The sequence below is a fragment of the Acanthochromis polyacanthus genome, chromosome 16 (assembly GCF_021347895.1).
Source record: "Acanthochromis polyacanthus isolate Apoly-LR-REF ecotype Palm Island chromosome 16, KAUST_Apoly_ChrSc, whole genome shotgun sequence".
In the NCBI taxonomy this organism is placed as follows: Eukaryota; Metazoa; Chordata; class Actinopteri; family Pomacentridae; genus Acanthochromis; species Acanthochromis polyacanthus.
In genome coordinates, this window is record NC_067128.1 from 28,189,962 (window position 1) to 28,201,964 (window position 12,003).

Sequence of the window (12,003 nt, forward strand, 5' to 3'; positions counted from 1 at the left end):
TAAAAAGACAGAAGAGACATTATAGAATCATCAAAACACATTCAATAAAAGCAGAATGACTGCAGATTCGTAAAAGATGAGAGTGTGTAAAGGCGGCTTTGGATGATAACTCTTAACTGAGTGTGACAGTGAAAGATTCTATCAATAATAAGAAAATCAAATGTGATAATGAGCAGCAGAAATAATAAAAAGAAGACAGACTAAAGGAGCTCTAATTCAGGCCATAAATTCAATATACTTCCAGCTTGACTGGTGGATCGATAGGATGAAACATGCTGAAGAATGACCCACAGCACAGAGCTGGGCTGCAGAGCACAACAAAAACGACTGAACTCGTCCCTCCGTTCAAAGTTTTCACATCACACTGCTTTCTCTACAGCTGCCATCCGTCCAATGATTAGCACGCTGGTCTGGGAGGCAGGGACCTCTTCTTTATTTTCATCAGCCTGACACACAGCTTGGTCAACAGATGACTCACACAAACACTGTGTCTCTTTCATGGTCAGGAGGAATAACAGCTCCTATAGCACTGATGCCAGTCAGGCTGGTCGGTGAAAAAGAGATTCGCCGAAGCTTGGAGCAGCGCTGTCAGAGCCACCCCGTTGATCTTAATGGAGAACGGTGGGAGGACAGAGTGTTGGTGACTGGACGCTGCTTTTATCGTGGAGCCTAATAATCAAAGTCAGCCTGAACGGCCAGAAGTAAGAATCTTCACCTGTCCTCCACATGCTACAAACATTCCTCTCACGTTCCCACCTTGCAGTCTCTCTATAAATCACTAAACACAGTCTATATATCATTGGGAAGATTTCCCTGCCGCCATATGAGAAATGAAATAAGCAGACACAAACATCAATCAGCAGGAGAGTTGAATTCCACAGACAGGAGAACGAGGAAAGGTCTGACAAACATGATCCATTTGTTCAGAAGTAATCTGATTGGACTGGATCAAGTCTCTAAAATGGGTTGCCGTTGAGAACTTTTTAGTAGGACAAGCATACCCGTGATCCTCAAAAATCAGGATTATGTCAATCCCTACAGAAGGTGAGATTTCAGGAGCAGAATATAATAGAGCTTAGAAACTGGTCAAATAATACAACTTTGTTTAACTTTTATAGTGATAAAGCAGACATCAGACTACCTATTAAGCCCTTAACTTCAGTAGGAAAAGAAATAATCCCTCAAACTGTGTTCAATATCAAACAAAAATAATATATTTAGGCTTAAGAGTTCTGTATCACTTGTTTGTATTAAAAAAAAACACTTAGAAAGCTGGTCTCTCTGTTAACTACTGGATGTAATTGAATGATGCATATTTGTTGTGGGTCAGATGAAGAAATTGAAAATGGAATGGGATGTTTGCTTTGCTTTACGGTGCAGTTTTCTGTCTGTTAAAATTCAAACACTTATAAAACCAACCTTTGCTGCTCATCCTAGCTGTTGCTTTTCACATAGCAAGTATGCTACACTGAGATATGCTATCCCATTCAGACCACTGGTAATTGTATTTAGTAATCTAGAAATGTTTGAACCTGGATCAGGGTGATTCAACCAAACTACTAGCCTAGCCGCGCTAGACAACCCACGGCAACGAATTTAATTCTCTGCCAGGGTGGGTCTAGTTACCCTCCATAAGGCTCGAGGTTTGATGCTCCTAAAACTGGCCGGACGAATCACCATGAAGTGTAGAGTCAGAAGGCAGGCGTAACGAAGTGACGACAGAGGCGCGACGATTCTGACAGAAACAACCGGCGCACAATAAACAGTTATCTTTCGACTCGGCTTTGGCCACAGCCCTTAAAGATTTGAAGCTAAAATTCAACATGAAAGATAAACAAAGGACGGCACTGAAGTGTTTCATTGAGAAGAAAGACGTATTTGGACTTATGCCGACGGGATATCGCAAATCCTTAATATACCAGTTGGCTCCGCGGCTCCGCTGGTTGGGAAGCTAATGGGACTTAGCCACAATCCGCCGGTGCTCTAGGAACTACGTCAGCCTATTCGTTGCGTTGAATGGTTGTATACCTATCCAATTGCTGCAGAGTGATTTGATAGACAACCTTTTAGCCCGCCTCCCTCCCTGTCGAGCGTGCCTAGACCCTTGTGCCTTCAAAAACATGGGTCTAGCGAGGCTAGGCTACTAAACTACTGCATTTAAAAAAAAGCTTAAAAGAAAGACAGACTACCTGACTGTGGATAATGACACAGAATTTCAAGCCAAATAAAGTTTTTGAGTACTTTTGGAACAGGGTTACCTAAAATTGTTGGGAACTCGCATGACACAGATTAAAGACCCCCTCCAGCAAAAGTCAAGTTATTTTACCTTGCTGACGTGTCCATATGGTGCTTTAATTAAATGTTAGAACTAGACATCACATAAGCAGTCAGTTCCGTAGACGAACCTTTCCACCTTGAAACTGCAGTATATTGACAACAGTCTCAAAAATGCAAACTTCTGAATCATTATTGTACATCTGAATTGGTTTGTGGTTCAAACATGTGCAGCTGAATTACTTCAATACTAGAAATAATCTGTCATTCTGCATCGTATGGTAGTTTTACAGTAGTTGAGTGAAGTCATAGGAGAGCTGGTGTACTTGATCGGGGAGAGGTGAGCAGAGGTAGAAGCAGGGACTTATTAGATCTGTATTGAGGCAATGATAAAAGAGCCAAGCCATTTTCAAGCGAGATTGCATTATTTTCATGGAAAAACTTCTAAATGCATAATTATGATAGTCAGAAATGAGTTTTTATATGTTAAAATAACGACCAAAGAGGGACTTTAAATAAAGAGTAGTAAACATCTAAGCAGCTGCTTACCCCTTTCTTACCCAATTTAGCGTAGTCCCAGTGGAATTAATGCCATTTAATTGTTTCCGTGCAAAACAACCATGAAAATAACTGTGTTGGAATGGCACATCACACACAACGGGCAATAAATCCAGCCTCTCCTTGGAAGACAAAGTGCCGGTCTGGCCTTCAGCTCGAGTCTGTCACTTGAAAATATATTTCACTCTCTGCCCTTTTCTTTCTCTCCCCTGCTTTCCTTCTGTTTTCTCTCTCATCCGACTGCAGTGAGGAGCAGGAAATTTATTCACAGTGTGACAAAGTGTGTGGACAGAGAGGAGAGTAATGAAGGAGAAGTGTGGGCTTTCCCCTCTTAGCAGCAGCAATAAACAAGTGGTGGATCACAGGAGCCTCAGTCTTCTACCAAATCGACAGAGTCACTGACAAACAATAACCACACTGAACCGAGATAATCACGCACCAATCTCATGACAAGCTGCCGGAAACATAAGAATAAACCCAACCAAACAGCACGACAATGACTCAGTCAGCAGGCTAAATATGACTATGAAAGCGTGTGCTGGATACTCATGCTCCCCAGAGGATGATCCCTTTCCACTAGAATCATCCTCATGCCATATTTTTGAGGTAAAAAAATCAGCTGATCTGCTTATTTTCATGAGATTTGCTGAACACTCATGCTGGCTAGTGATAAAAACATCTCCATTTTGAACTCAGAAAGACCTTTCCTCTGAGGCTCACCTCAGGACAAGTTTCTATATTCAGTCTCATTTGTAAGTCTACGTTGTTGCTCTTGTCTCACATTTTCATAGTGTTGGGTGAAATAAATTCTGCAGCATCCTTCATAGATTGTCTAGTTATTTTCCTCATCCTAGAATGATTTAATTCTTCATTCTTCTCGCAGCTACTCTGTTTTGTTGCACTGGTGCCAACACTACCTGAACTGTTCATTCATTTAGTTATTGTAGATATTGTAGTTATCATATTGTATACAATATGAGAATGAAAATCTGCATTATTTTAAATATCTACTTTACATGCGGTCTCCTATTTCTACAATGGTAGGATTTCAGTAGCGAGCCTCTCTTGTGGAATCAGCTCCTACTTTGCCAAAATATGTACATTTGATGCTTTTAAAATGCTCTGCAAATCTTTAAACGCTCCTTATTTTCATTTTAGCCATCGGTCTTACTGTCAAAATGACACATTATGTCAGCTTGTGCTACTTTGGAAATGGCTGCTGCTCGGTTAATGTGCTCTCTGTGAGCTGGTGTCAACGGTCAAATATTGATTGTGAGAGAAAAGGAACATTACTCTCCCAACATTAGTGGACTGTGTGTGATAACTCTCTAGAGAAACTGCCCTGCTGGTGGCATCATATCAATCTGTAGTTCAACTTTTAGGAAATATCAATATTCTAAGCTCATTGACTTAAGTATCTAGAGGTCCTGTTCATGAGTAAGGGTCGACAGACATAGGCGCTAAATCTGCAGAGATGTGGATACTGTTTTGGTCATCTAAGGTGAAAAGAGAGCTGAGCCTCAAAGTGAAGCTCTTAGTTTACCAATCAGTCTACGCTTCTGTCCTCATCTGTAGTCAGGAGCTCTGGGTTGTGACTGAAAGGAACAAGATGGCGGCTAAAATGTTTCCCCCAAAGGTCTGTGGATAATGTGAGGAGTTCAGACAATAGGATTCAAGCTCAAAGTAGAACCAATGCTCCTCTGCATTGCAAGCAGGGCAGCACCGGGACAACTTCCTAGGGAGGTATTTTGGGTGGGTCCAATTGAAAGAAGACTAGATTCCAAATCCCTTCCAGATTGGGAACATCTTAGGATTCCTCAGGAGCAGCTGGAGGATGTGGTTCGAGATCGGGACACCTAGGCTACAATGGTTACACTGCTGTTTCCACATGCTAATTCTGGTTAAACTACGATGGGTAATGACAATTTAATAATCCTGAAGTTGCTAAATCCAATTAGATCTCTCGAGGGATTTCAAAGGATTTATATTTAACCAAATGCTAGCTCACTCCATGTCCTCCCGGCCAACATAATCCCCACAAAATAACATTTCTATACAACAAAATTGTTCAATATAATCAGATTTCAAATTCTCGATAATGTTTTGAGGACAATACAATTTCTGTCAGATTACAGTTCAAAACAAATTGATGCTCTCTTAAAAATGTCATTGAATCCTGTTTAGTTGTATAGGAACATCATTTTGTAGAGACAGGGCTGCCCTATCATAATAAACTTGAAGGGCTTAACTTTGGTTTCTCCTGTTTGGTAGTGAGAATAATTTACACAAACACTGTTGACATTTGCTTACAACGTATGGCTGGCCACAAAGTCACTCTTTTTTTTGGACTACAATGCTTCCTTGACGTTCCTAGTTTCTTTTCAGTCTGTTCAATCTGAAACTTTTCTTTGTCATTTCCTGGGTGTTTCTGCTATAGGCTCCACTAGACTCCGAGCTGCTGTAGTCTACTCCGTCTCAACAGTCACGACCCTCTCAGGATTGCTTGTGAATATAAAAAGCATTGCTGAACGAACCAACTAAAAATCTCCATTACACTATGAAATACAGTGAGATTTACTGGATGCTGACAGACTTAATCAGCATTGTGTGAACTTGTTTTGGTTTGAATGTGATGAGTATTTATTTATATGTAAAAGTGCTGCACTCTAAAGAGCAAGCACAGAATTGAATGTTTACTTGCTTGCTTGTTTTGAATGCACTGTATGTATTAAATGCTCTTAATAATTCTGCCTAGCTTTCAGCTGTAGAGGCAGCATTACTATTTCACGCTGTAGTTACGCTGTCATTCATTCCATGAAGCTTTTTCTATCAAGATTACAGCATTCACAAATCGAGTGCTACACTCATTTATGTCCAGGTCTTCGTTAATGCCAGTGCAGCCACTAAGAGAAACCCTCTTGTCTACCAATTAGAACAGCAGCCCCACACTGACTGACACACCGTGACTATTCCCTTTCAACATAATTACAGACTGATCCTTCAGATGGCACCCCGGCGAAGACAAGAGGCCGAAATGCCCGTCAGCACAATCAGAGGCTGTCACAGGAAGTGGAGGCATTGGAAGGAGAGAAATATAACTGTGTTATTTGTGTGACTGTGTGTGTGTTTGTTATAAACCAAACATGATAACAAGTCTATACAAAGGACGAGCCTTTCAAACTGAACGCTCTGTCTCTCCCTTTGTGCAATCTCATACTTGCATTCTGTGACTTGTTTTTAATATCTCCACATTTCAAGTGTTTGATTTGCTTTGCATATTATTATTGTAAAATTGTGTATTTTTTATTATTAATAATTCTGAAATGTCAGTGTCATTCAGCAGCCCCAAAACTGTGATTACGTGGGAAAAAAAATACCCACTGCATTCTAACACATGCATTGTGGAGTCATGTGCTCAAGGTAGATGCACACTGATGAAAAGGAGTGCACCGTGACCTCTGTGCTCTCTGTAATCAACTTGGTTTGACCCATGTCAAAGTCATGAAACCCGCAGGGAGAGTGAAATAGAAAGCTCACACATGCAGCCACACATGCCACAACGACTCCGTCAATGGATGCTGTAATCATCAGTGACAGGACGCAGCGAAGGCGGGAGGCCAGGCGACAGCGGCGACAATGCTACCTTCAGTGCAAGACTGCAGAGCATCTCTAATCTTGTATGCTCACAGCAGCAGCCAGCACCGACTGAGACCACAAGCCGCTCACATTTTGACTCTTTACATAACCCGTGACTGGCAGAGGCAGACCGAATCGGCTTTCATATGAGGGAAACAAATATATTGATCCCACTGAGCCGGATGGAAAGCTGTTCCTGTGCTGTTGTTAAATGATAATCTTTGGAGGAAGGATCAAGTCTATTTTCAGGGGAACATGGCTTAGCTTTGCAGCTGGTCACACACAGTGTGATGTAGGTGGTTCAGATGCGTTTTTGATTCTGATTAGAGGCAGATTAAATGGGATGACAGTGGCAATAAATGACAATGTAACTCTTTAAATATGCGTAAAGTCAGATGCACCCCAGACAAAAATAATGACAACTATTATCACATTTGAGCATTGCAACAACTTGCTGTCATTGTTTCCTATTGGACCGGAGCGGGCCTATATGTGGAAACAGACATAAAAAGACTGGAGCAGAACAGACATGACAGGTGAAGAACAAGCAGATAAAGCAGTAGAAACTTTCCCACTGAGCTGTAATGAACTAAATGGACATAAATTAGGAAAGTAACAAAATATTTTGCTTTTACATTCTTTGCATGTTTAAGGCTCTGGCTAAATGATGGACTGAATTTTTACTTCTACTTTGTAGTGTTGGAAGTTTTTGTTATTGTGTTATAAGTGCGAGGACCAAAGGGGTGGGCCCTACAACACACACTAAGGGAGTGTGGCTTCAGTTTATGCTAAGTCAGGCTACGACTATACGATAGCTTAACATAAATGTGGATCTTCACTGTTATGTTAATACCGTATTTGTGTTCAAAATCTAATATATTGCACTCTTATTTGTAGACCTCTACATTTGCTTTATTTATTTAGGTCTGCTGTTATGGGAAAAAATAACGGTCAGATAAACAATTATCCATTCAACTGTTAGGTGGGACACAAACACGTGCTTCTTTTGTTGTTTTCATCTCCTGTTAGCCAAAACATGTCCGATACCAGCTGACAAGAAAAATGACAACATTTGTGATCGGTAACAATTTCTGAAGACTGATCTCACAGATGTCCAAAGTACTGTCTTTCTTACTGTTCTTGAAGGTTTTCAGGGATTTGACAAACTTTTTTTTTGTTTACTAGAGTCATGTGTAACATGGTCTGTATTGTTACCTTGTGATGAAACTATGCAGCCTTGCTTATTCGGTCCAAAGGAGCTAATAAAAGCTAATTTTTTGGCAACATTTTAAAAGTTTGTTTGACAGTTATGTGAAAACAAGGTAACTGAGAGGCATTTCATTCATGCTTAATCATTGGCTCGTTCACCAGCTGTTTGGCTCCCAGCTGACTAGAAACATCCAAATATATGCATGCAGGTGTACGGTCTCTAGCCAGGCGTAGTCAGAGCTACAAACATAAGCTTTTAGTAGGTTCCAAAATCATACCTAGCCCTACATACACAGAGACAACTAAAAGAAAAAAAAACATCTTTTAGCAAGGTGTTGTTCCAGAATATATCCCCTCTTTTAGCATTTTGACAATTGCGATGGAGAGCAATGTCTAAACCTGGTTTGTGTCTGAACCAACCCCTGTTAAAACCCTTTCTTTTCCTTCTGCGATAATCCAAAGAACACCACGTTCTACAATTCAATTATTCTGTTTTCTTACCAGCTGTAATCAATTACAACAATCGTTGAAGCAATCAGATTACTGGATCCACGCTGAATGCAATCTGCTTTTCTCTAAAGACAGCCGTGACAGTTGTAAGCCCCGTTTGTCCGACTCCTTCCTCCACAGCCTTGTGCAGGCCCAGTAAGGACCATGCTCATCACTGACTGCTCTCTTTGAACTGAAGCCTCTTTCATCTCTTTATTTCCCACTTCCTTCCCTCCTTTTCACACGGCCCTCTCTGCTGATTAATTATTCCTCCTTCGCAGAAAAAAGCCGCCACCTGCTTGCCGTAGGGGCTGTTTTGCCGTTTGCTCTCTCTCTTCATCCCAAAAGGCTGCAGGCAACTAAATCACTGCCTAACGCTGGTCACCGCTGCAGACAGCCTCCAAAATGAACACACTTTGGCATAAGGCAACAGGAATTCTTTGGTCAAAATCAAATGGTGACAAAGCAGCTAATGCTATAGAGTTTTCCATGCGTTCTCATGATTCATATCAGACTGAGCACCTCCTCCTCTTTCATTCACTTGCAACATGAAATCAATAAACGCTTGGCGAAAATCCAATTACAAAGCAGGACATGACCAGTAGTGGAGTCGGATCCATAATTAGTTAACGCACAGAGATATTCATATAACACTGGGTGGACAAAATTCATTAGCTTCTTTAATTGGAGCCAAAGACCCGAAGCATCTGAAGATGTAAAGAGCATGATTAAAAGAGTTAATTGGATGAAAATCGATTAACTCAATGAGAAATAAGGTGTTGTTCACCTGCCCTTCATGTTAAAGAAAAGACAGGGGATAAAGAAGCGTGTTGGCAAGGAGGGCGGTTTGACCAGAAGCACGCCCAGGTCCATGCGCCTGGGTGAATAATTCATAGGGTGGTTGTGCAGGCCTGAAGGCATGTCGTGGTGTTTGGGGGGCAGCCGCTGAGGGAGATGCTTCCCGGCTGCATCTATATTTGATGGGGCGGTGATGGGGTGGGCTTCATTAAAAGCAGGAGAGGCAGGAGGAGGATCTGAGGGGCTGAAGGAGTAAGAGGTGGAGGGTACCTTCCCTCAGGGGTTAATTTTTCCTTCCCTTTGGACACTGCAGGGCTGAAGTCAAACCCCGGTGGGATTGTCTGCATGAGGAGGATGACTTCAAGAAAGGTAGACGAATAAATTGCTTCCATCCTTGACAAGCACACGTCTATTAAACTACAGCACCTTACTCTACTTCACACTAGTGCCCTGATAATCGTCCCAAGTGGTGAGAAATATGTAAAAAAAAAATTATGAACAATCGTACACAGCAACTGAAGTGTTAAGTAAGCAGGAGCCAGAGAGCAGCTGAGCATAGTATAGCAGAGAGGCTTTCAATGTCAAAATTATGCTACAAGCACCTCTAGAGTTGACTACAAAGGCTGAACTATTCCTTTAACCTCAGTCTGTTCCTTTGAATGCATGTCATGGAGGTCGAAGTTCAGCCGAGAGCAGAAAATAAGAGCAGTGCACACAGAGAGTACAAGGCTACAGCTCAGAACAGCACAATAAGACAGTCACAACAGGGTATGACAACAGGGCAATACAGAGTGGAAATAAAAAGCAACATGAGTGACATGAAAAGAAAAGAATCATTGAGGAGTATTCCTGTTTAAAAGAAAATAACATTTGTGCACAATAAATCTAAATGTGTGACTTTAAAACAAGCAAAAAGCTGCATATTATGTATATATCTGACAAAATAAGAGTTTATATTGGTGTTGATATAGTACGAATAATAAACAGCTAATTTTTTGGTTATGTAAGGGACAGGTTTGAAGCATAAAACTGACAGAAAAACACGTTTTCAAGCAGATATGGTTCACTATTTTAGTCAGCGGTTGCATATTTACCAAGCAGCAGTGTACTTTTCTTTCTATGCGTTGTACTTCCAAAACAAACATAGATAAACTGGGATCTTGCTCCTTCACTGACTTCACAGTCAACAGGCAAGTCAACTTGACAACACTGAATTGGAGTGAAACTAAAAAAGGAAAATACAACAAATACACTCAATATATTGCTATGTGAGCAACAAGTAACTATAAAAGATTTAGCCATTTGTTAGCATTGCGAGCCACTAAGTCAGGGGTCGGCAACCTTTAACACTCAAAGAGCCATTTCGACCCGTTTCCCACAGAAAAGAAAACACCAGGAACCGCAAAATCCTTTTGGCATTTAAAATGAAGACAACACTGCATATATAGCTTTTTTTTTTTTATCTCTATGCCCTTGTTAATCAGTCGTGATTAATTAATTACAAAGCCTCTAATTAGACAGATTCATTTTTTTAAATTGTGTCCTACCACTAATATTTATCTTACTTGGTTAATGTCATTTTTGCTCCTGGACCTCATATGTTACGTAATGTTAGCTGGAAATCAATATTTTGCGAATGTCTATTTAACTTGTAAAATCTATTTATCTTCAGCTGATAACTTTTCTCTGGTAAGTCGCTGCCCTATTTTCCAAGACGACACTCCTCTGACTCTCTTACCTGCTGCCTGGATGCTGAACATCCCATCAAGCCGTGTTCTTTTGAGTAACGTGTATTACCCTTTCAAAGAGTAGATACTGAGCAAGACAATTATCCGTAGTTTACCTTAGTACTCATGAGTACTTTTGACTCAAAGACGTGTCTTTCTTGGAGTGGAGCTTTAATATACAGGCTTGCCATTCTTGAGTACAAAATGATATGAAACTATAGGCGTTGCTTCTCCAGGAGTAAAACAAACAAAAACAAAAAACAGACATGAAACGTGTGGGAATCGGAAGCTTCATGTTGTCTCTCTGCATCAACTTTGCGCTCTCGTGTCCCAGGGGATAACCCCAGCAGCACATTAGGTGGAGTGACACGTCAAAATAAGAGCGGTAATTTTACAATAAAACTCTCTATATTAAAATGCATTGAAACATGCCTGAAAGGCAGAACAATTTATTTTCCAAAGTTACAGGGAGCCACAACAGAGGGCTGAAAGAGCCACGGGTTGCCGACCCCTGCACTAAGTATATAACAGGTAAGCAAAAAGGCAATGAAAAGGGAAGCAGGTAAGTGTACTGTATGACTGCAGATGTTCAGTCTGAACTGCTATTTTTAAAGAGTTACATTTCTATCATCATTTACATTCAGAAAATATCCACAAAATCATCAACACTGATGACTTAATGTGTAACGAACAATAAACTCTTGCAGCCATTCCTTCCTAAAGGACACACAAGCAAGATTGACTTGGATTAAATGGCAGAAATCACAGCTGCCATGATACCTTCTCCAAAGCTTAGCATTCTACTTCCTGTTTCCCACTTACCATTTCCTGTTTCCTCTATTTTACAGTGTCAAAAGAAAAGCGTCATCTATTTCTGCATATAATAGTATAAAACACATTTTAGCAATTAAGTCCATGCCTCTCTGAAACCTATTCAGGGCAGAATAAGCAGTCTTGGATATTAAAAAATGAAGCTAATGCTCGAAGTACCAAAAACTGCAGGTCCTTGAATGGCTGGCTTCAAGAGTGAGTCGATGCCCATAGACCCCAATATTAAAATGTGCAAATCTACAGCAGAAATATACTTATTTATTGTGTGGTACAGAAAACAGATTTGGTCTCTATAGTTAATTTCACTCTCAACTGTACAGGAGATGAATTAAATTAGCCAGGTGTTTTGAGGAGTCAGAAGCTGCCAAGACAGCAAAGACTGGAGCTACTAGATTGTGCTTTAAAGTCGCTTATCAGGAAACCCGTAGATGATGATATAGAGGGTTTGACCATCTTTATATACAGACTATGACATTTACAC

The 12,003-nt window shown here is 40.7% G+C and overlaps 1 protein-coding gene across 7 annotated transcripts in view; it reads right to left on the bottom strand.

Moving 5' to 3' along the window:
• The window catches only part of fynb (FYN proto-oncogene, Src family tyrosine kinase b), a 112,130-nt gene that overhangs the window by 47,926 nt on the left and 52,201 nt on the right, over positions 1 to 12,003 (bottom strand). The window contains exon 1 of one of the 7 annotated variants that reach the window (XM_051960706.1): positions 8,179 to 8,198. The exons of the other annotated variants lie outside the window; for them this stretch is intronic. The gene's annotated coding sequence lies outside the window, so the exon portion shown is untranslated. Of the gene's footprint in view, positions 1 to 8,178; positions 8,199 to 12,003 lie in introns of those variants that run through there. 7 annotated transcript variants of the gene reach the window in all.